Source organism: Saimiri boliviensis, chromosome 15, assembly GCF_048565385.1.
Source record: "Saimiri boliviensis isolate mSaiBol1 chromosome 15, mSaiBol1.pri, whole genome shotgun sequence".
In the NCBI taxonomy this organism is placed as follows: Eukaryota; Metazoa; Chordata; class Mammalia; order Primates; family Cebidae; genus Saimiri; species Saimiri boliviensis.
This window is the reverse complement of record NC_133463.1, coordinates 48,445,516-48,470,421: the sequence shown is the minus strand read 5'-3', so window position 1 is coordinate 48,470,421 and position 24,906 is coordinate 48,445,516. Positions and strand designations below refer to the sequence as shown.

The following is a 24,906-nucleotide window of genomic DNA, read 5'->3' as shown; positions in this document are numbered from 1 at the left end:
CACCTGGCATTCCTTTTTAGTTCTTCCCTAACTCAGCGCTCAGTGTTAGGGTCCCAGTGCTGTGCAGTGGATATGGCTGGGCTGAGGCTGCGCTGGAAAGTGCTGAAGAGGATCCAGGGAAAGTTCTCGGAGCCGCAGGGAAACCTCTGCTCCTTTCACTTTGAAATAAAAAGTAGCCCGACGTTCTTTGAGGGCGGCGGCGGGTTCGCGCAAAGTTTAGGGACAGTGGAATAGGGGTGGGGCAGGGAGTGGGAGTCAGGGTCAAAGGTGGATAGCAAGGCGTCCGCAGAGACCCGAGAGGGGCAGCTGGGTTTCCTGGCTCTGGGAGCCGAGGAGCAGGGCGCAGGGGGCCGCGGCGCAGCCAGGTTCAGCCGCTCGGACAGCGCTCGCGCCCCGGAGCGGCCCGCGGGCTGGGCTCGAGCTCGCCCACCTCGCCGCGCCCCTGCGAGCGGCGCCGCGCTTCGCGCCCCCAGGTCCACCCCACGCAGTTGGGTCGCTGCTGCAGCCCAAAGCCTTTCTCGCGCTGGCGCGCTCCGAGGCGAAGCCCTGGAGGAAACTCTTGACTCTGCGCTAGAACCTCTGCCCCTTCCCTCAGCCCATTAACCCCCGACCCTCACCTCCAGCCTCTCTTCTCAGGGAAAAGGTGAAAGAAAACGAGAATGAGATGGTAAAAACAACAACAACAACAACAACACACACACACGTTAGGATGAGAATTCTCGCCAGCAGAAGAAGGGGTTTAGAAAGTGGGCATCCCTTACAAATCCTCTTTTGTTTTCTTACTTAGAAATCAAAAACCGCCCCCATCACCCGACACACACACACACACACACACACACACACACACACACACACACACACACAGAGAGAGAGAGAGAGAGAGAGAGAGAGAGAGTTGTGTTTTCCAAGAAAAGACGGGGGAGGCGGTGTAGAGGAGAAATAGCCACCAAATTTTTTAAAATGGTTTTCCTGATTTGACATCTGCTGTTTTGACATTAATGACATTAATGTTATTGATGTTTCAGGGAGAAAAAGGCAAAAGAAATAAAGAACTTGAAAACGAAATGATCATCATTTCCTTATTCTTCCATGCCAGAAATAGACCCCTTTCTTCACCTGAGCCTGAAACAGACTTATTGTTCTCAGGTGTTTCCTTCATCATATGCATTTACCCGTCTGAAGTCGCAGGAAATGGTTTTTCCACCAGTGAGCTTATACATGGAGCCCTCTCCTGCAAAGGGCTTGATCTTTTCTGATTTGAACCTGAAAAGTTTCCCTGCCTTCATTTCCCCTCAGCCTCTTTAAAAGCTCCCAATCCCCTTCCCCATGCACACACCTCAAATAGTTTCTTTAAAGCCAGAAATTTTGCTCTCTGGGGTGTTTTTCGGTAAACAGTAACGATACATAAACACCTTTTTCACTTACAAGTTGCAGAGAATTTAAATTTTACCCCTGTGTGCATGTATGTTTCTTAAGGCATATGGATAAGCCCCACTGAGGTGCAATGAGATAGTGCAAGCAAATTGGTGATTCAGTTGCTTTGTAAAGGTGGGGCTGTAAACAAAGTAACTTTAAAATCTTAGAAAGCCTTCCACTTTCAGCAAATTTCTTCCCAAAGAAGTTTAAAATTGAATGAAGTCTTTGGAGAGATAGATGATTTTCTTTCTGTTAACATTTAGTAGCCCTGGTTTCTAAAACATTGGTACCTACACTGACTCCAGATTCCTAAGGTGGTGATTTGCTTTTTTCACTTAATAAAGACCATATCTAGGGTTTTTTTTTTTTTTTTTTTTTTTTTTCTCCCCTCCATGCCTTTGGACTTTCATTGTAACTTTAGCCAGCTGCTGAAGGCAACCAGCATTCCTGATCTGGGCCTAGGTCTGCTTTTTTGTGTGAGGACTGTGCTTTTATCCTTCCAGGTGTTTTGTTCAGTTTTTAATCCTTTTGCATCAGTCCTAGGATTTTCCAAATGTTCCCTGATAACGCAAGGTTTTAGGCCTGGAAAGATGCGTGTTTGCAGGCTCTGTAGTTCCAAATACTTGTGCGATAAACCTTTCTGTTGGTATTTGGTAGATTTGGTGCTTAAGGCCTAAGAGAAGGTTTTGAAGCAGATCCTGGTGATCCAGAACTTCAAAGACCTGTCAACTCAAAGGCAGCTGACACCTCACCTGTCCAGGAAGCTGGACATTGCAAGTATTTCCTGGTTTTAGCTCATGTGATTTGTTATTCTTACTTTCTCTTTAGAATTCCTATTTTAGAAATATTACATAGATGATGTCTACCTGTGACCTGTAGTATAGTTGTGTAAAGTGCATCAAGATGCTAAGTAGCAATGCATATATTATATATATACATTCCATATTCAGATATATATATATTCCATATTCATATATATATATATATATATATATATATATACACACACACACATATATCCCATATTCAGTAGGGGGTATTTAAAAGTATGTCTATTCCTAGTTTTAGTTAATTATCTTTTAATGAAAGTGTCACTCATATTCACATCTGTAATATTGGAAAGAGATAATTAGATTTTCAAATGAGAATCTGCCACCTTAAATTTTGCACCAGAAAATACCAAGTATATTTCATTCTAATGAGATCTGTAGTGGGATTTTAAAATTCATCATAATGTGCTTCAAGAAAGATAACTCAACAGACTCAAAAGATGAAAGGTTTTTCTTTTCTAAGTCTTCTTAAAGTTATTACATTGAACTTATGCAATTCTGATAAAAATATTCAAGAATATTACATAAAGGCTAGAACTGTACCCCTCCCCCCTCCGCCTCCATCATTCTTGCAACGGTCACTTATTCTCATTTGGAAATTTTCTTTGACTAACTGATTCCATCTCCCATATCCTGGGTATTCTTTCCTGCATATACAAGTGAAAGATACTTGTTTAAATAGAGTGGCTACGGATCCACAGTGCAATTCCTCCTTTGAAAATAGGCTGGGCTGAGCGGTGTTTGCACACAGCCAGGCACCCTTTATTTACATATATCTGCATATTTGCTCAGGCCCCCGCATTTCGCCATTAAAGTGCGTTCATGTGTATAGCAGAATAAACTAGGCAGAGAAAAGCTCTTCATTACCCTAACTCATATTTCTGCTTAAAGCTCGCTAGTAAACAAATCTCTGGTCCGATAATAATTACTTTGCCTCATTAAAATTAAAAAAAAAAAAATCTCGAATGGTTAAAGGGCAATGCTTTGGCGGTATCTATGTTTTATTTCCTTCTCCTTCTTGCTCTGTGTGTGTGTCTGTGTTTGTGTGTAAGAGTGTGTGTGTGTCTAATGAAGTTTGGGAGTCGCGGGCAGGGGCTCGTGGGGCGCGAGCCCCGGAGGTCCCCATCCCCTGTTCTCTCCGCGGTCGCCGCGTCCAGGGCTGTAGCCGCAGCGCTCCAAGCCTTGGAAGCCGTGAGGCTCCGGAGCTGCTCAGAGTCCGGGCTGCGCGTCATTTGCAGTCTGGGGAATGTTGATCACCTCACTAATTACACCTCTCTCTCCCCCCTCTCCCTCTCCCTCTCCCTCGCTCTCCTCTCTCATTCCCAGAGTGCATATCGGGAATAGACACACAAAGACATGCGCACTCAACTTAATCAGCCATTTTTTTTAAACAGGGCTAAAACGATAATAATTAGCAGAATAAAGACATATCGGATTTTCATTTCCTTTCCTCCTTTTCCCAACCCCTTCACAACCAAACAGCGAGACCGCGGTCGGCACATGCTTTAACTCCTCCCGGACCCCCGAGGACCGCTCCATGCCCCCCACTTTCTGCTCCAGCGTTTTTATTTTCACCCAATAAAGTTCGAGGATTATTTTTTTATTTTTTTTAAAATTTTTTTAATGAACCCTCTGGTTTTACTTGGATGTGATCAGCTGTAAGTAAAATAAAAGCAAAACAAAAAAGAGGCGAAGATCGAGTAGGAACTGCAGGGGAAATGGAAAGTAAGTTTTTTCTTTAACTTTTATTGAGTAGTTTGTGTTAAATTTAGGTCGAGTATCGATTATCTTTCCAGCCTGATCTTGCACAATCTTTGATATTTCGCTCCCTCTCTCTCCCTCTCCCTCTCCGCCTCTCTCCCTCTCTGCCCCTAGCTCGCTCGCTCCTGCTCGCTCTCGCACACATCCCCTCATCCCGACCATCTCTTCCGCTCTGCCCCCCTTTTCTATCTCTTTCCCCCTTTTTTGGCTCAAGGATTTGCTCCGCTGAGGGAGGGAGGGGGCACCGAGGGACTTGATTTTCCACTTTCTTTAGGGGGGCTGCGTTTTTCGGGATTTAACTTTTGGATTAAGTGGCAGAGGATCATCCACATTTGCTTGGGCGGTTTTCTCTCCTTTTCCCTGTCTTTTCGGCTTCTGCCTTCCCCGCGAGCCCGGGGCATTCCAGTGGCTGGGGGAAGCTGTCAGCTCCGCAGCGGCGCGGGCACTGCCAGGGGTCCCCGCTCGCCCCGCGCCCTCGCACCCCGGCCGGGATGACTCGTCCTCCGCACCCATCTCCGAAAGTTTCGACGTTGGTCGGTGGGGCTGGGAGCCCCTCTCTCCCTGACCTTTCCCTGCTTTACCCCCCCCCCCCACTCCTTATTCTTCATCTTGGTTTTTCTTCCTCCGTTTACCACCCGCCCCTCTTCCCCTTCTCAAGTTCCGCGAAGGTCGCTTAGTGTGCGGGGCTGGCGGAGGCCCGGGTCTTCGTGCGCTCCGGGGAGGGAATTCAAGAGGCTGGGGCGAACGCTGGGGCTGGGGCTGCAGGTAGACACCCGCCCACCCGAGCGGGCGCGGCGGGCACTGCCGAGGGCTGCTCTCGGCGGCGCGGGCGCGGGCGCGGGCGGCTCGGACGGAAGGCAGGTCCGTTAGGAGGCGGGATCGCTCGGCCTCGGGGCCGGGGACCTGGGAGGCGGCGGCTGCTGGCTCGGGACGGAACGCCGCCGGGCGTGCGTTAGACCGACGGATAGACGCCCGCGGCTTGGGGTCAAGAATCTTTTCCTTTCTTTTTAGCAAAGGGCAAGGGGTGCGTGCGTGTGCGCCTGTCTGTGTGTGTGTGTGTGTGTGTGTGTGTGTGTGTGTGTGTATTGAGTGGCTGTCGTGGGCTGTGAGAACCGATTCATTCTCCGGCCCCCCTAAAAGGGTTCCACGTCTACAAATGAACTTCACCTCCTTCGCTTCTCCAAGCATCAAGTGCGCCTTCTGGCCGGGAGTAGCTAAGGGAAAAGGGGCTGGAATGCGCCGGGTCTCTCCTTCCTTCTACTTCCATCCCCCCTCCCACCCCCTTCTTTCTGCTCTTTTCTATCAGAAAAAAATAATAAAATTTCTCATGGAATTGTATAAAGTTTCTCTGCCGATGCCCAAGTTACAGAAGGTTCCCTATCCTAACCCCCTTCCCCTAGAAGACGGTGCACTGGTTTCTATTTCTTTTGTTACCTGTGATCCGGGCGGGGGGCTCCTTTCGGCCGCTCCGGCTGGGGTCCGGCCCAGAGAGGAGGCTTCGGCGGGCGCCTTTGGCCGCGACTTCTCACTTCCGCGCGGTTCTGGTGAGGTTTTAGCTACCGTTCGGTGAGACACCCTCCTTGTAGGTACCAAAGGTTCAGATCGCAAACACGGACCCCCCCCCCCCCGCCACCTCGACCCCTACACACACAGAGACACACTCACACTCAACACACACTCACAGACACACACACATTCTTCCTACTCTCCCCCCCACCTCCGGCCCCTACCTTGTCTTTCCCCTCCCCCCTTCCAAAAAAAGCGCGCACACACACACACACACACACACAACAACAACAACAACAACATCTCCCCCCACCACACACACACACCAAACAAAAACCCAAAGACAAGTTCACTGGCAGAAGATGGTGGATTGACACTGACTCAGACAGAGGCAGGTTCACCAGGAAATCTGGCCGTCCCGATTTCTGACAGTTGCATTTCCTCTCCTTGAGTCCTCCCCCACCTCTTTTATTAACTCTGTTCCATGTTTAATCAAGGATCATGTAGATGGCAAAAGGAGAGACAGAGGAGAGAGGAAGAGAGAGGGGAAGAGAGGGAGAGAGAGGGGAAGAAAGAGAGAGAGAGAGAGAGAGAGAGAGAGAGAGAGAGAGAGAGAGAGAGAGAGAAGAGACAAGAGACAGAAGGAGGCTTTTTTTTTTTTTTTTTTTTTTTTTTTTTTTTTATTGTGTTCTCCTGGATTTTCAGTGGCTTGATCCCTATAAACGTGGAGTGGTTAAAGCTCATATGTAGTATTATATTTTTAGTTGGGTGGATGGATGGAAGAGTGAGAGAGAGGCTGCGGCTGCCGCTGCCTTTTCGGGTGTTGCTTAGATTAAGGCTGAGACTTGGCTGCGATTGGGACGCGACAGTGACACGGGCATCGATCGCTTCCATTGAGAGCAATGCAAAAACACAGCCCGGGTATGTAACACTCTCGGTGCCATCAACACTTGTTTTACTTTATATTTACTGGCAAAACTGACAGAGCAAGCTCAGACTTTCTGGTTTTGGTTTTTTTTTTTTTTTCTGTTTCTTCTTTTCTAACTGAAGAATAAAAACAATTGTGTATAGAAATTGTTGGAAAGGATGATTTAAATAAAACAGAAAGGAGATATTCAGAATTATTTCACTACCTCTGTGACTGACTGTGTTTTGGAGTTTTCCATTTCCACTAAGGAGCATATTAAAGAGAATGAAGGTTTTCTTTTTTCCTTCCTCGTCTTAAAAAATATCCTTAAGGGAATATTTGATAGTTTTCAAGGTTTGTGGTTTTAATCAGCAGGAAGGCACACAAAAATAAAAGATGGCTAGCCAGCTGTTTTAACCTCTTGCACCTGGCTTCAGTGTGGGGATCATAAGGCTTATACAGTTTTTTTTTAATGGTTTTAATATTTATGGTATAAACTAGGGAGAGCATCACTGTGTTTTTATTCAGTTGCTGGTTGATTTTGGATTTTTTAAAAAGTAAACGCATACTTGAGTGTTTTCATGTGTATGGCAATGAAGATAGGGTCAATGAAATATGGGGGAAATACCATAAATCTGAAAAGTGAAATGTACCCAAGGAACAAAGAAAGGTCAGGTAAACCAGCTGTGTAAGTCAAAGCAATAGCACCAACTGTGGGGTTAGGCAGGGATAGTGGACTCAGGGTCTATGAAGTGAAAGTTGCCACTTAAAGTTAAAAATGAGGCAAACATGTTCGGTGCTTTTGTAATTTTTTGCAGTGTTTAACAGATGAGCCCAGATCTTTTCATTAATTTTGAGCTAGGTGGGTTGTTTTAAAAGACGCTTCACCAGCAAAGGAAAACATAAAGGAGGCTGAGAAAATCACTGTTTAATATTGCAGAATTTACTGCTTCCATTCTGACCATGAGCCTAAATTTACACAATGAAATTTGATTATCTCTAATAACAATATTAGATCCTGCACTGGATGGATGAGAATTGAGGTGGTTTTGTTGATTGCAAGGGTTTAATGTTGCATTTCAGAATCTGATGTGGTTTGGCCTCCCTTCCATTAACTGGAAAACCCCTGAGGTTTTACAATTATTTCTTAAAGATAATACATTTAAGATTGCATTGGTAGGCTGAAGAAAAGTCATAAAGGCAAGAAGGGAAGCCCTTAATAACTCTTGAAATTCAGACATGTTCAGCAGTTAGATTGGCTCTGACTTCACCAAGGGTCGACAATGTGTCATTTCCACGAAGCCAAATTGCCCTCTGCCTATATGATATTAATGTGCAAATCAATATTTCAGGGATTAAATTTCCCTTCTTCATTTTTTATGGTTTCTACCTCAATAAGTCTCAAGTCTATTAGAAGAGGCTGGATGATTTAAAATCTTTCACTGCAGAATGGCTTGTCGTAGTCTTGTTTCATAGACCATTTTAGGATTTTCGTTATAAAGACTAGAGACATCCTAAAGAAGTTGTGAGGCAGTGTAGACCCAGACGCAATAGTGTAAAGCCCCTGTTCGATTAAGAGCTAAAAGGTATTGAAAATATAATATATATGTTTATGTAATATATATGTACATTCTGCTGCTTTAAAAATATTATGTTAATCACCTATTGATTTATTTCAAAATCAATTGAAGCTCCTTTCTTATTAGTGATTTGTTCAGCATTCTGGAGGACTGTGTTAATTTTCTTAAAGAGTATGCATGAATTTGCTTGGTGTGAAAGTATTTGCGGAGAGTATTTTTCAATTAGCAATATTTTTCTAAGAAATATTTTCATTGTTTATGAGAGTAATAATCAAGAGGTGTCATTGGTATACATTGTTGTTATAGCTATCATTGCATTTTGTGGCTGAAAGACTTAGCTGATATTTGTTAAATGAGGCCTTCTTCCATTCCTTTTACATGTTGTTTCTAGCACTTAGTAGGTACAATGTTTCTTTTTATCCTCTTACAGAAAGAAAATTATAAAAGAAAATATGTGACTTCATTGGAAAGAATACAAAGCAGAAATTTGGAGGGAGGTCAAAATAAAAGATTGTCACTTTATCATATAATCTTGGGAAGGCCTACTGTCTATCATTTGGTGGTGTTTTATAGTCTTAAACCCTCTGGACCAAGTTCTGCACAGCTGCACGAATTTCATATGTGATAGAACATTTTTTCCATTCAGTGTGAAATGTTCCTTCCTACAAAACGTACACCAGACTCGCTTAATTTAGTCTGTTAAAAGAAATGCACATGAAAAAGGACAAAAGGCTCTTTAATCTCTGCAAGCTGTTTGTTTTTCTTCAAGATTCCTGTCTGTTTGGGTTTGAAAAGTCATGTTTATTGAGGAGATGATTCTGAGGTGTGACATTAAAATAATATATGATTTTTGGACTGGTGGCCACGCTTCTGCTTAATTTGCAGAACTACTTTTTATGCCTGTCAAAACACAGCGTTAATCTATCCTTATTTACAATTAATCTCAATAAAATTAATCTTAATATGCTTTATTCAGTGGCTTAAAATATCTAATTATATTCAATTAACTGCTGTCATAGTAATTAACATTGCTTAATTGCCTCTGCATATATTTATGTAAAGCTCATTAGGTGCTGCTGACTCCTTTTCCGTTTCCTACTTGCTATTTTTGCTGTTGTCAAACCATGTTCATCTCCCAAGGTTCGACAATGTCAGTGAGAACAAATTCTTTCTTAACATTTTCTTGAAATGAATGTTCCTGCCTTCCTTTGAGAAGATACTCGTTATGAGTCTTTAAAGACTAATCCATCCCCCACTCTTCATTTTCCTTATCCCTGGTCTCTAGCATTCTCACAAAATATGTTCTGTCATTGTTGCTAGAAATATGAGAAGCCAGGTTAAGCTTTGTGTTTATAAATGAGGAGCCTTTCTGTGTCTGCCTAAGGGCTGTACCCACAGGGAGAGGGTCCCCCCTCCTCTAAGACCACTCTAAGGGTTAAAGACTTGGCCAAGGTTCAAACTGAGAAGCGCCCAGGGAAAGTGCATGTGAATATGTACAAGTTTCATGTAATTAGTGCTTAATTATATTAACATATGCAAATTGTCAACTTAGGAGCTTGTTGAGCTGGCAAAGATCAGCTAGGCACAATTGCAGTATTGTTCTGAAACAATAATGGATTTCAAGTTGGATTGTGGAAACACATAACTAGCTATCTAATTTAACTCATACCGTGGTGAAATTTCATTAGTCTCCATGGATACTGGTTTAATTGTGCTGACTAATGTTCTGGGCTGCAGAATGTCCTAAAAAGAAAGCGTTGTTTGCCTAATCCACCTTACAATGACACTTGTTTGTACATGTTTCCCCTGTGTGAGAATTTGCATATGCAAATAAATAGTTTCTCTGCCCCATTTGTCATGGCTGCTCATTACCCATGAAGAGGACGTTGTTACTAGGCTGTTACTGAGTCTCCCAAGACGGGATAGTGTCAACCAGTCCAGCTACATTCTTTCATAATTTGTTTCTGATTAATAGACCAGAGTGAGTCTCATTCTTTTTGGGCATCTGTAAAAGGAAGGTCACTTCTGTCACAGAAAAGAGTTTCTGCAGTAACTGAAGGACTTTTTCTTCTTCTTCTCTCTCTTTTCCACCCATTGGTTAACATAATCATATTTAAAATAATGGATTCTTGTTCTAAGAATGCCTCTGCTAATAATCTCTAGTTTCCTAAAGCAAAAGATAGGAAAAGAAAAGAGATTCTGTTATTGGAATATTAATCCTGTTTTTGACAGAAAGGTAAACTGATATAATTGCTTTTCAGTTGAAGGAATGGGGGTTTATACAAGTGTGAAAGCATCGGAAAAGGATTAGCATTTTTTTGCATAATGAAAAGCTCTGTTGAATAGGGTCCTGAATGGCTGACTGAATGACTAAGATGAAAGGAAGATGAAAATGCAGGCTTCTCTTTCTTTATGTCTATGCTCCGCTCTCTCTAAAGTTATGTTTGTCCAAGACTTGAGAAAACAAGCAGGGGCTCAGATTTCAGCAACTTTATAAGATGCTGTGTTTTCATCATCATTGGGAAGTAATGTGTATGACAATAGTGCAGCTAGAGGATGATCAACAGAGGTTTGTATATAGAAGAGTTTCAGAAACATGCCAGGCTAGCCAAATATTGACTATTGGGTATCAAGAATTCCCAGCACTTTGCTGGCAAAAACAGTTATTTTAGAAGAGGCCAATGGTATGGTGTGGATATTTAATTCAGTTAATGATGGAATATAAAGTGCCTGTTTTTTACACCATCAGCTATAAATAACTATCTCAACTGATGAAACACTTCACTTAGGAAAGGGTTGTGTAGTCTGACTTTGGCAATGTTAAGTGTTTTAAGGGGCCTATCAGCATTTGTGGCTGGGAAGGCGTAGAAGAGGATATAGATTATCTTATTTTCTTAAGATTTAATTCCTAAAGTTCTGAATGTAGTCTTCATGTTGCTTTGTAGGTATATTGTGTATTTTATTTAGAGGTAAGTCTTTTTTTTTAAATGTCTATTTAAAAATACGTTCACTCTTGGAGATATTTGTAGTAGGATTTCCCCTTGTCACTAGTTAGGGTTGTAACTGGTTAGCAGTTGACAATGTGATCGAGACTCTTAATGATGTTTCTTCGACCATAATTAGGACAGTTAAAATACCATAGGTGTTAAGACTTTATCAAAGTTTGGAATTGATTCTTTTGTACATATGTAAATCAAATGCAGTGTAGATAATTATTTATATGGATGCATTTTATACAAGCTCTTTCTGTTTGAGGTCACCACAAATGATCCACTGATGGTAGCCTCAGAACAGGCCTAAAAGATCCCATCAAATATTAATTTAACTTGTTTTTTGCTAGATTTTAGAACTTCCATTTGCCTCATCACTTTAGCAGTTTTGTTGCTGAGGTACTATTAAGATGATTAGATGGAAACTTGGGAAATTAGAAGTATTTTTACATAAATTAAAGTGTAAGGGTTGACTCTTGAATACAGCATATTTTAAAGGAAAACTGTTTGATCTATGTTATATAGTCTCCCAAATTTTTTATTAGAGTCCTTTTTAAAATTTGTCAAGAAATTCTGGATTGTTTCAGAAACTTTTATGGTTAACTTTATGATATGCTTGAAGAAAAGTCTTAAAAGAACAAAAAATCCACATGGAGGCTATTCTTTTACATGCAGAAGGGCTTATTAAGGTATTTCCATAAGAAAATGTGTTAATTTAAAAAATAAATTCATTTATATTTTAAGACATTGTTAACCAGGCACCATGTGTTGTAACTGGCAGTTTTCCAGCCACCATGGAAGTGGATCACACATGGGTTAATAGTAGCTTATGTGATGTCTGCATTCTTAGAAAATGGGCAAAAGCCCAGGGTATTCTGATATCAAGGTTTTAGAAATCAGACAGAAAGCAGAATATATGTTTATATGTGAACAGATGGACACATGTGAGAACTAAAAGTGCACAATTTCTCTTGGCACTTGTTTTAGTTATCCCTGATGATATAACCAAGATCTTAGTGCACTCACAGTCTTTGATGACTAAGGACAAAATGGGCTTTTAATGAGGGCTCAATAGCATTATTTTCTTGCATAAGGATTGTGCCCCTTGTGATCTTGTTGGACTTGATGTTCTGTTAATTCCCTAGCTTCAGAAGTTCCCAAGTTGCCTTGAAAGTTTGATACGGTTTCACATTTGACATACAATCCTCAGTCCAGGAATGGCTGCTCCCTAGTCTCCTATTCTTATAAAGGTTTGTGAATAGAATAAAATATTTGCCACTTTAAAGCACATTTGAGTTTATGCACTCGATTTAAAAATGGCTTTGATACTAAAGTCATATTTAGTAAGCAGCTTATGTCTAATGTAATTAACTACTTTAACATTCTAGAGATTCGATAAAATAAACAAATACAATTTAAGAATTTGGGCAGACTGACTTAGTTAATACATCGTAATGTCCTGATGGTCCAAGACAGGAGGTGAGTAGGTGTTTTGGTCATCCAAGTCAGGGGTTCACACACCAGCATCATAATTCAGATAATAGATCATTTCTAATGTTTTTCTGACTTGAAGACACAACAGTGCTCAGATCATAATTACCGAATGGTATGCACTATAGGACATATCTCTAAAGACAATGTCTATAAGTGTCATTGGGTTCTGGCTATAAAAAAGAAATCACTCTGCAAATATTTACTCAGATCTAAATCATTTTAACCAGGGAAAATTGACTTTTGGGTTAAAATATGCATTTTAGAACTGTCCATAAAATTCTTTTCCTTCACTGTAAAGAAGAAAGGAAATCCATAGCTCTAACAATGTTAAAATACAAAAACATATGAGCTGGTGCACGCCACCTGGTTATATTGTTAAAAACGAAATGAAACATAACTTCTACAGAGGGAAGTTTTTGAGGAATCTTAAAGTTTGTCTGCTTGGAAGAATATGTTGAAAAAGCCCAATCATTCTTATATTTCCCATGGTATTTTCATTAAAACTGAAATACTTTACTAATGCGGATTTTTGAAAATATAGTGCTTAGTAGTTTTAAAAAACCATAAATTTAGGAATCATGCAGTTAATATTTAAGATTTCCTGAGCCCATTAATTGAAAATTCAAATTAATCATCTCTTTCAGTTTAGTGGATACAACTGTGTTTCATCATCCCTAACACTCCTATTCACTATAGTATATACAGGTAAACACACACACACACACACACACACACACACAACGTCTACCCTCTTTTCACATGAGGTCTCTCTTTCCTCTTTAGATTAATTCCTAGTGATAGCTTGTGAAGTTTTCCCTTCAGAGGCTTAATTTTTTTTTTTTTTTTTTTTTTTTTTTTTTTTTTTTTTTCTAAGAATTGGCCAGTATTATCTCAACAGAAAAGAGCAGCTAGGGTGGTAAGACAATTAAAAACTACTGAAAGGCCAAAGCCTGGGAATTGGCCTTCCCATCATTCAGTTCAACTAACTCATATTAAAATATGGGCTATTGAATTAAAGAGAAGTTATCTTTGATTACTCAGCAAGATAGGAGAATGTCCAGACAATAATTCACGTATTATAACTCTAGCACCAGTGGCCACTCAACTGTGTTGGCTATTTGAAAATGGTTTGTTGAATGAATGAATATGAAAGTTGTGGAGATGGTGAAGAGGAGGAAGAATGGAAAATGTGTATGATAACCCAACAGCAACACTGTTTTTTCTGAGAAGAGTGAGCTCTCTGTCATCTAAAGGAGCCAAGTAGAATCTAAATGGCCTCTTACTATTGTGACTGTTAAACATATTTTTGTGTTAAGGAGGAGGTTAGACTAGGTGCTCCAATTGGACAAGAAGAGCCCATGATTCACAAAAATACTGATCATCTCAGTGACTTAAAATGTACTTATAATAATCATAACCATGGCGTGAACAAGAACAAGGTTTTAATTCCATGTCAGGAAAGGAAATGAAGTCAAAGCTGTGATGCTTTGGAGGCAGTATAATGTACAAACAGAACAACACCTAGTTAAGGGTGGACACTATTTTGATTCTGCTTGCTTTGGTTTCCTTTTCTTTTTTTAAATGACTTTATTTAAACTTACGTTTTAGGTATTTTAATATCTACTACATTTGTTGGCAACCCAATGCTTAATACCAATCTTATACAACCTTTAAGACACCTGGATTACATTTCTGTTATGGGTGCCCTTGTCCAAGTTACTTAATCTTTCTAAGCCTCAGTTTTCTCAGACATATGTCAGGGTTGCAGTAGAGATTACGTAAGACTAAAGTGTCATGAACATTAAAATAAGTGATTGTGGCAGGACCTGATAACTGATCTCTATGCTTCCTTTTTGTTGATTCCCAATAGTTGTTTTAATGTCATGATACTAAAAAGCATTTGATAAAGCAACTCTACATAAATACTTTGAGAAGAGCTTCCCTCTCTCCTGCAAGAGAAAGATAAGAATTTGGTAATGGGTATGTCTAAGAGGTGAGGGAAAGGAGTAGTATCCTTCTTTTCATATTTTCTCATTGACAGGTACCTAAATGGCATCTAGGTTGACAGGTGGATGCTCCTCCACATCTTTATCTGTCACTCTATCACCACAAGTTGGTTTTGTTCTAAAGGGGCTTCTTGATAGTTAATGCATTTCTGAGTCTCCATTTTTATAAAGAAGCAAATTAGGACAGAAAGAGTTTTTAAATAATTTAGACCTTGGCCTATCCACATGAACTCGATTCCAGAGCCTCCATTAAATGCAATAATAAAAATGACCATAATGCTTATTTAAGTCTTGAAGTTGAAAGCCTCTGCTTAAAAGCCTCTGAATTAGAAGGTTTTCCAAAACCGGATTATATACTTGGTATTAATGATATACTTGGTATTAATGATATTTTCATATGCCAAGAAAGGAAAATGGATATTATTACATGGCATCCTGTTGACCAAAATTTATGCCAACCTAAAGAAGAGATCCAGCTATTAATGATCCAGTAACATCATGAACACTTAAATTTTCTTTGGGTATTTTATAGCCAAGTTATGGGTCTCCAATTGGTTTATCTCTTGGGGGAATAACAGTCCTTTATTCTTTCATAATAATGCATTATTCTGGAGGACTAACCAAGTTCAAAGATGGTAAATTCATGATGAGCTAATATACACAAACATAATTTTTTGGACCACCTGGAAACTAAAGTTCTGTTTTTTTTAAATCTGCTAATTCTTAATACATTTTTCATTGTGATACATATAAGATACACATTTAAATTACTGTTTATAATTTTATGGGAAATCTAAGTGTATTTGGATTATAATTTCCCAATTTTGTGTTTGATTATTGTTTAATATTTATACATGATTGGTTCATAACACTTGTTAAAGTACTTTTTAAAAATAAAAGTGCATGCATGACCTATGTTCTGGTCATTTATAAGAGGCCCTGGACTTGACAGTTCATTTGAAACAAATTAATTTAAGATAAGGCATTTTTAAATACTAATCAATATAAGGTTATACTTCATTTAGAGAAGGCAATTAGCATCTTAACATTTTTTATGATGCTTGTTTCTGTGTCTCCTCAAATAAAACTGCAGCCTCCACGAAGGTAGCACCCACTTCTGTTTAAACACAATGTCCACATTTATGAATATATTATTGGCAAATCTTTGGTGCTCAATAAGTACCTGTTGAATGAGTGAATGAATAAATAAATGGTAATGAAAAACATAAATAGGAAAACATAAATAGTTTACTACACTACTGGAATCTGCCTCTCTTAAAATATAGGTACTGAAAAAGAAATCACCTTAGAAACAGCTGGACTTGTATTGGGAAAGTCCACAGAGAAAACTATCTTACAGAGAAATCTAAGTGGCTTTTTGTATTAGAACATAGTACGTTGCAGTCAGAAGGGATATAGCACAATCCCCTTGTTCAACAAATAAGGAAACTGAAGCTCATGGAAATTCCTGGGAAACATCACATAAGTACAGCGTGCAGCTGATGAAATTGAGTGTGTGTGTGTGTCCTCGTCAGCTTAGTTGACTTAGCTTCTCCCCGATCCAAAAATTCTACGTTATTAATATGAGAATAATTTGTTATGTTTATGCTGGAGATTTGTTTTTTATTTGTGAGATTTTTCCAAGCAAAGGAAGATTTTAGTTACAATTCCTGTGCTGACTGCTCTAGGATTGTAAAGGTAAACTGTTAGAGATAGAACCAAAATTGTCTGAAAGGTGAAAACTTGCAGGAAAAATAGGGTGTGTCATTTAGTTCTTGAAATGAAGCAGGGTGCAGACTAGGAATCATTATGGTTTGCCAGAAGTTGCTGGTCATAGAAGCCTGTTTAAGTGCTCACTGTCAACAAGGAAATCATGGGCAGCACTTAAAGTGGCTCACCTTTGATTTATTCATAAACCTCACAGGAGCACTTGGCTTTGTTCTTGCCCTAGTAAGGGGGACTGATGCCAATAAGAACAGAAATAAAGAGCTCCTTGCATGGTCCAAGACTGAATAGCACTTTACCTCAAAGCCTGACCTCTTTTCTAGAAGTCTGTTATGCTAGAGTTGACTCTGATTGGCTGTGTGTCCTCAGATGAATTGAGAGAAGAGGTTACAACAAGTATCTACTCCATAAACTCTATCGTGTACATAACAAGAACTATGTGACTGGGACTTGGGTTCTAATGTAACCTAAAGGTTACCATGTTTATGCTAAATGGAAAGGCTCTCCTTTTCAAAGAGCTTAAAAGTTTCACATTTAATAATAGTTTGGAAGGAAACTATTGCCTCTTTCCAACTGAAGAATACTATGATCTCAACGTGGAATTGTTTCTGATAATCCTTTTTCCTACTAAAGTGAATTTAAAGAGATTTAATATCATAGGAAATTAAGGGTTTGAAAATAAAATAGATACTACCCTGTGATAAAAAGAAAGAAATCGGTTGGCCTGCCTATTGGTAAACCATATTTATCTGAGAAGCTTCATTTGTGCCACTTCACAAATTATGCTCTGCTCCAGTCCCCCATGTTGAATGGAAGGGACCTTTAAGAGACAGTCAGCTGGCTGGTTTGCACTGGGGCATAGGTGAGTAGAGTTACTTAAATCCCCAGAGCAACATTTAGTTAATGCTAGTCTTTTTTCCCCCCGCTTTCCGTACACCTGCTTCAACCATCCTGTCCACTCAGACGTCACTTTTCTTCCTTTGATGAAGTTGGTCTCTTACTACTTACAGTGCATATATTTACAAAAATTTTTCCTCAAATTTTCACAACGCATTACATGAACCCAGGAGAGCCATATTAGGAGACGGTGATGAGAGTTAATGGTATATCTTTAGATAAAGCCATCCCCCTGTGCAATCACATCAGAGTCATCAGCTCATTTGTCATGGCTGAAGTGAAAATGTCAGGACCAATGAGTGTATGAGTGCCGAAGGGGGCAAAAGGGCTTTTGGAGAGAGATATTTTTGTGCTGGGAGTTGGCCATGGCTTAGATTTAGCTCCAGGGAAATACTGGGATTAGCCAACACTGTGTACAAATCCTTAGCACAACAGAATTAGTTGGGAAAATGGAGAGGTGGGGGTCGTGAGGATGGGCACATTTCTGGAGATACTCTCTAGGATACAGGGAATTCTAGGATCCACAGAAACTATGGAAAAGAATGAGGTGATTTGTAAAATTGTTTTAAGGTGTGTGTTGTATGCAGGTTCATCAATTTCAAGACTGAAGTCACAGATTTGAATGGTGTCAAGGGAAGACCTGCATAACATACTGCTAAATATGTATATATGGCCTCTGTTTTAAATTTAGCTGCATTAAAAGAATTTCAATCTCAACATCCATTAGAAAAGTTTTCAGAAAGATAATATTGGAGTACACAAAGATAACATTCAGGCATAAAGTACTATTGGCATTGTGGGAGAGTGGAAGTTAACAATTTAAATGACGGTAATTATGAAGAAATAATTGTTGCTGAATTTATAACAGTAATTGTGATGAAATACTTGTTGCACTGTTGAATTTACACAAAATCAAGAAGCTTAAACTTTCTTTACAGAGACTTCATTCTGAAACTTTAATTGAAAAGTAAGTTATTTTCTTCAGCTGCAGAAGTTCTTATCTTTGATAGACCAGTATCAGCAGATTTATTTCATTTTAGGTTTGGTTAACTGTTCTCTTTCAGATAATGTACCCATACAACCTTTTCTTGTTTAACTCTATTGATTTACAGTGTTAAAGTGAAATAATCTGATACCTGTTTCCTGCCCTTTGAGTATTTGTCATCAAAGAGGCTGATTAGTTTTTTCCCCCAGCTCTTTAACTGTTTTAAATGTATAATTATCATTGCATGTCATTTGATAGCTGCACTAATTGCTGCCAACTATTGTCTGTTTGCACTTAATGCTGAAACCTGATCAACATCCTGCTTTGGTTGATGTTTGGTGGTAAACTTTAATTAACTCTTATTGCATTGAAGAAGAGTTCAAGCTTGGTGCTAACTAATCATTTACCTTCATTATGTCCTGACAGCTCCACTTGTTCTTGGTCCTAATAGATACACCAGTCAGTAAATAAACCTGCAAACCTCAGGACTTGTAGTGTCTCCACACTGATATTTTGCTTCTTAAAGTATAAAATAATTGGGCCCAGATAATTATTTAGTTAGTTTAGTATCTCTAGTTCTGTAGACACTAATCTTAAATTGCCTCTTTCTTGCTGGACAATTTCATTTTAATAGAAACTGTAGATTTGAGATAACGTTATTTCTTCAACATGGTTCCTCTGAACATGCATCTTTTGAATCAATACAATTAAGCTTGTCTCCTGTTGGAATTCTTGTAATTATTTTTCCTGAAATACTTTTCCTGTAATGATATTGAAGTTAAAGTAATCAGGTTACCAGCAGATCATGTAAAATTCAACTCAAAATTGCTGGCTGCTTGATTTTAATTTGTCTGACATCAAGTTTGTTTGAAAAGGGATAATATGTGGGTAAACGAAGGAGCTTATAATTATGGTTGACGGTTGTTTGTTTATAATGAAATCTAATTGAAGTTCATACATTTAAAACACAAAAGCTAATTACTGAATTGCTCACTTCACTGATGGGCAGCAGTCAAATTAACTCTCAGGCCAAAAAATAAATAAATAAATAAATAAATAAAAATCCCCAAACAAAAGGCTCTTCATAACAGCAATAAAATAACCAACTAATCTCAGAGATCAAACATAAATTTGCCAATATTTCATCCAGAAGAAAACTTGGCATTCCACTTATGTTCTCTATTATGCTAGTCCTAATGTGGTTTTTAATATAAAGTGATTTAAAATATTTACATGGGATGAAAAAGACACTTGTATTTGGTAGATTCTTAGAATATTATATAGTAAGATGCACTTGGTAGTGATTTAAATAATTATGCATATAACTTTCTTCAGGGAAAATGTTTGAAATCATGTGAAATTATTGAAATCATTGCTCAAGAAATAGAAATGTTGGCTGGAATACTTGACCTGTGATTGATTTTATGAAGATAATTATGGTAGATTTAGCCAGTAAGAAATGACTTTAAAAAAAGTACCTGTGCTATTACACTTACTGGCACATTGGTTATGAGATCATATTGGTAGAAATTATAAAATAGAAATAATTCGGCCGGGCGCGGTGGCTCAAGCTTGTAATCTCAGCACTTTGGGAGGCCGAGGCGGGCGGATCACGAGGTCGAGAGATCTAGACCATCCTGGTCAACATGGTGAAACCCCGTCTCTACTAAAAATACAAAAAATTAGCTGGGCATGGTGGTGCGTGCCTGTAATCCCAGCTACTCAGGAGGCTGAGGCAGGAGAATTGCCTGAACCCAGGAGGCGGAGGTTGCGGTGAGCCGAGATCGCGCCATTGCACTCCAGCCTGGGTAACAAGAGCAAAACTCCGTCTCAAAAAAAAAAAAAAAAAAAAAAAAAAGAAATAATTATACAATTGCTTTTTTCTTTGAAATAGTTGTCAGTAGTTCAATAATCAATTTCATATATGAATAGACAGAGGAAAAATATAGATCTATGTTAAAATATACTCTCTTTACACTGGATTTCATATGTCTTTACATATAAAATAAATTGTGTGTGCTGGTTTTTACTAGTCTGGTGTATCTTTTTTTTTTTTTTTGAAGCCAAATATTCTATACTTATATATAACTCAATAAAACAAATTAAGATTAATTTTTAAAATGTTCTTATGAGATAAATTAAAAGGATTATCAACTAAGCACTCTTAGATTATGCATGAGAGATTAGTCAGTTACATCTTAAAGACTAGCAATATAACATATGAAAAACATTGTAACTGTGATTTATAAATTCCCAAAAATGATTGACTCAATTCATGTTTCTCCAAGGAAAACTAAAGAGTTCTGTGTTAAAGCTTCATATTTAGCAGTGCAATTTACTTGAACTTTCAGCTACAGTAGCAATTGAGGGTGGGGTGTGAAAGGAAAATGATCCTGTATATTATTGAGATGCTTGTAAATGTAAGTGTAATTTGCACAACCTTTTCATAACTTCAGAGTATATTTATATGCATTTTATTATCAATCAGTACCTGATTGATTTATGGATTAATATTTATTTAGGGAAGAAAAACTAAAAGGATCATATAGTCATTTAACTTTAATCCCACTTGCATAGATGAGACAAAGAGAAGATGATTAATACTAAAGTATGGCTGGGTCACTGGCATTTGGAAGTGACCCAATAAAGACAGGGAAAAAAAAGTCAGTATAGTCTCAGTATTGGCAAACAACAGCTTTTTAGTAATACTTTAGCTGATTAGGACATCCTTAACCTTTAATGAAGCAATCACTACAAAGCCTTAATGTCAGTGGAATACTAGCAAAACTATCAAAGTAAGAATCAAAAAGAGGCACTGAACATAATTACAGTTCATGTCCTTGTCTCACACCAATGCAAACTATTCATTTTCAATTAGAATGAATAAGAAAATTAGAAATCAACTAGATTGGTTGCAAGCACCAAAGTTTGTTTACAAAGGGTAGCTAAATTATTGGGCCCATCTTGCACACTGACTATTAAAATTTTCCTGAAGACAACAAATAAAATGAGTCATACAATGGTGTAATTTTGTTAAGGAGACACTACTGATGCCTCTCTAAGGTGAGTAGCTGGAGTTTGATTAAAGTTGTGAAGAAAACTGAGTAAAATTCCTATTTCCCACAACTATTCAAATTTAGACCTATTGGACTCATTGGTAAAGTGCACCTTTCTCTTTAGTTCTCCAACACATATGTTTAATGCTATGTAATTGTCTTATAAAATCTATGCAAATTTAGTGATGTGAAAGAGAACGAGGGAAAATGAGGGTGGGAAGAGAAGAAGAGAAAGAAAAGAATGAGAGAGGGAGAAGAAGACTATCAATCACAGGGTCCCATTTATAGAGAAGAAAACAAATCTTCATTGAATAGCTAACAGATTTTAATGAGAAAAATGAGAGGAAAACAGAGAAAAATGACTTAGTTGACTCACATATTCATACTTGTCCTTGTAAACTTTCTCTGTTTAAAAAATGTGCCTGCTTTAAATGCTGAATATATTTGGTTACATCCTTCTATTCAAACTTAATTACCTTCTCCCCTTTGTCGTGACAGGGGTGGAAAGTTTTTGCCGTGTCAGGAGAGGTCGTCACACATTCTTTTGCAGTTCTCTTCATTAATTCCTTCTTGCAGAAGCATTTTATCTCGTGCTGGGAAGGTAGAAGGGTGTAACAGAAGAGCCCTGAAACATCAGCAGGAAGCTCTAAGCTGGTTAATGCAGTATAATTGTCTGGACATAGACTGGTCTTTGTTTGTGTGGTTCACTCCAAATCAGCTGTAATTAACTCCAGAGTGTTTCCAGATTGCCAGCAAAGAAAAATTACAGCTTTTCTGTTTTAAATTGTAAAGCTCACAAACATTAACTATGCAGATTGCATTTACTTTGATATACTTCTATCTTACAAGAAAAAAAGCTTGTTTGGCTACCCCCTCCCAGCTCTAAAAATGTACTTTTGTTAAGTTATTTGATTTAGTGTCTATTGGAACATTAATGGCTCCTTAATAGTTGGATTTGAAACCTTTTTACTTAATATTTTCTATCCTTTTATATCCTTGAATTTGATTTCCTTCTTGCTAACGTTTTTGATACTGCACTATGAAAAAAGTTATGCAATCTATCATGAAATACTCAACATATACCAAAATAAGCAAATAGCAGAGTAAGGTGAATTAAAGAGAAACACTAGCACCAACTTAAGACTGAGATCAAAGGTGTGTCTGGCGTAACTAGTACTTCCACACAGGTATTTACCTGTGTTTTGATATATCAAAAGAGAGACTGTGAGAAACAGGCAATTCCACTACCCTCTTCTCTTGGTTAGCACACCACACCCTTTTAAAAGCTTCTGTACAGTAGTTTATAATTATGAATTCCAACATGGGCAAAAGTGAGGTAGCGGTGTGAACTAATACAGCCTTGTACACAAAAGATTTGTCAGCAACTGATGCAAAAAAAAAAAAAAAAAAAAAAAAAAAAAAAAAGTCCAGCCAATATTCTTTTTTTTTTCTTTCTTCTGAATTTAACAATAAGGAATTTAAGCTTCAATGTGGCTTTAGCAACCAAAGAAAAGAAGCTCTTGGTGTCTGCATAATACCACTTTGATGGATTTTTTTCATCAGTTCTCTGTACGTGGCAACAAATAAACAAGTATAATTATACTTGTGAAGGTCTATTCATTGCTTTGTCAGGATTAGATATATGTGCCGTTTTCACACTGCGCCTCGCTTTTGTCTTTGCCTAACTCACTATGACATATTGATAGAGGATTTGGAATGGGGAAAAGGCCACAGCAGAGACAGTGATGACCTTCTGGAAACTTGATATAATTCAAGGATTTTTATTTTCTATTTTTTTAAAATTTGTAACTAGTTACCAAATTATCATGTAAGTAGACAACTTTTAACCCATTTAAAATGGAGTAAATAAAGACTCAAAAGTGTTATGAGATGGCTAAAGAGCAAATGAGAATAAAAACAATAGGCTAAGGAGCCCACTGGTCTTCTTTCCCAGCACTTAGCAGAGTGGCTAACCTAGCATTCCTTTCCCATTATTCTGTCCTCTTGATCAGATCACGTTCTTTTTAATCATTTCACAAACACTGTCTCACTGGAGCGTAGAAGAGGGCTGGGACAATCTCAATTAAAAAACAGAGGTAAAACTGGCCTCTCTGATTTTGGGTTCTAATGGGAACTCTGCTTTCTGAATGCAAAGGAATTCTTCCATTGTTCAGAAAGCACCCCCTTTCATTAGCCAGGCTCCTTGTAGGTGGGTTTGGTCATTTAGCAGAACAGAGTTTAGGCAGCAGTGACTGCAGACGAAAGCAAAGCAGAACGAGTAATAAAAGTTATTTTCTGCTTATTGTCCATTAGTTCTGAAAAAGGGATTTGACATGATCAAAGACACTGATCTTGTGAATTACCGAGAATACCAAAAAATGTGTATGTACACATATTCTAAGCAGACCAGCAGGTATGTATTGCTCTGAATTTAGCATTAAAACTATGTTAGGTTTTCTCTTTGGGATTTCTTGAGGACTTCGGTGATTTTTACAAACAGAATGTCTGGCAGTAGAGAATAGAAGTTGGTGAACACTAAATAAAAATCACCCTAAATGGTGAAGGAACTTTTATAGTGAGCTAACTTGTTATGCAGTCGTTTTGGAATGAATTCTATGGTTTAAGTTAAATGGTTGTTTTTGTGGTCTTTTTTACTGGGACTTATAAAACTTTATCGTAAAGTTCTTAAATGGGTCACTTTGATAAAAGAAAGACCCCGTCTGACATTGACGACAGTGAAATCACTTAGCATCATATTCAGTGTCACTGTACATAAGGATCTAAATAACTTTTTAACTATACAAACTAAAGTGATTCCATCAGAATATACCGAAAAATACTGCCATGGTTATAGTCAATAGCAACAAAACAAAAATCTAAAAATCGAATAACATATTATTAGCTATATCATTTTATATAGTTTTGTTATTGTTGATTTTGGGACCAAATGTAAATTTGATTGTATAGAAGAAATGCATTTGACTTAGTTTCTGATTTATGTGTAGCTTATTGCGAAGAAATTGACAATTTTCTGTAAAATTATATGGGAGCATTGTAACAAAATATATCCTACCACTGTATTGCTTTGACCTATGATGGATTCCTTAATGTGATTTTCATAATTTTTTCATATAGGAATAATGTTACATTTTGAAAATGACTTCTGGCTTTTCTAAAGTAAAAGAAAAAGATGGCATCTACTTTATGTAGAGAAATATTGAGATGATGCATTACAGGGTTTATTCCGCATCTGGCCAAAATTGTTAGCAGCACATTATATGCAATTCATTTGAGTTGCTTTTAGAATGTGTGTAATAATTTTAGCTAGCAACTGTATTTGCGGGATAAGAACTGTTGTAGGAGTGAAAACCAAATTCAAATAACATGTTAGCTTAGAAACTTTTTTTACAAAGCTGTAAAATGTTGAGGAGTTTTTCTCACTCTTTATAATTAAAGTGAAGTTTTTTACATATCGATACATGCATCATGCCTAGCAGGTTGTCCTGTCATTGGGGGAAATCACTCTGGGTTCTGGAACTTTACATTTCAATCTAACATCATTAATTTAGTAGTATTTGCCACCTTGCATTCATTCCAAATTTCTAGTCTCTTTCTGACTCCCTCATTTCCTTCAGCCCAGCAAGAGATTATGTTTTAGGCATTTTGGCTGCCTTCAGTGTGAATACATTGTTTGTGCAGAATTGGCAAATGCAAAGGTAAACATTCATGTTTATGGACTAATTAGAAAATTAT

General features: G+C 38.2%; 1 protein-coding gene across 2 annotated transcripts in view; it reads left to right on the top strand.

Moving 5' to 3' along the window:
* Positions 1–3,586: 3,586 nt before the first annotated feature.
* Positions 3,587–24,906, top strand: part of ZFHX4 (zinc finger homeobox 4) — a 184,678-nt gene continuing 163,358 nt past the window's right edge. For both annotated transcript variants that reach the window (XM_074386973.1, XM_003940698.4), the window contains exon 1: positions 3,587–3,971. The gene's annotated coding sequence lies outside the window, so the exon portion shown is untranslated. The remainder of the gene's footprint in view (positions 3,972–24,906) is intronic.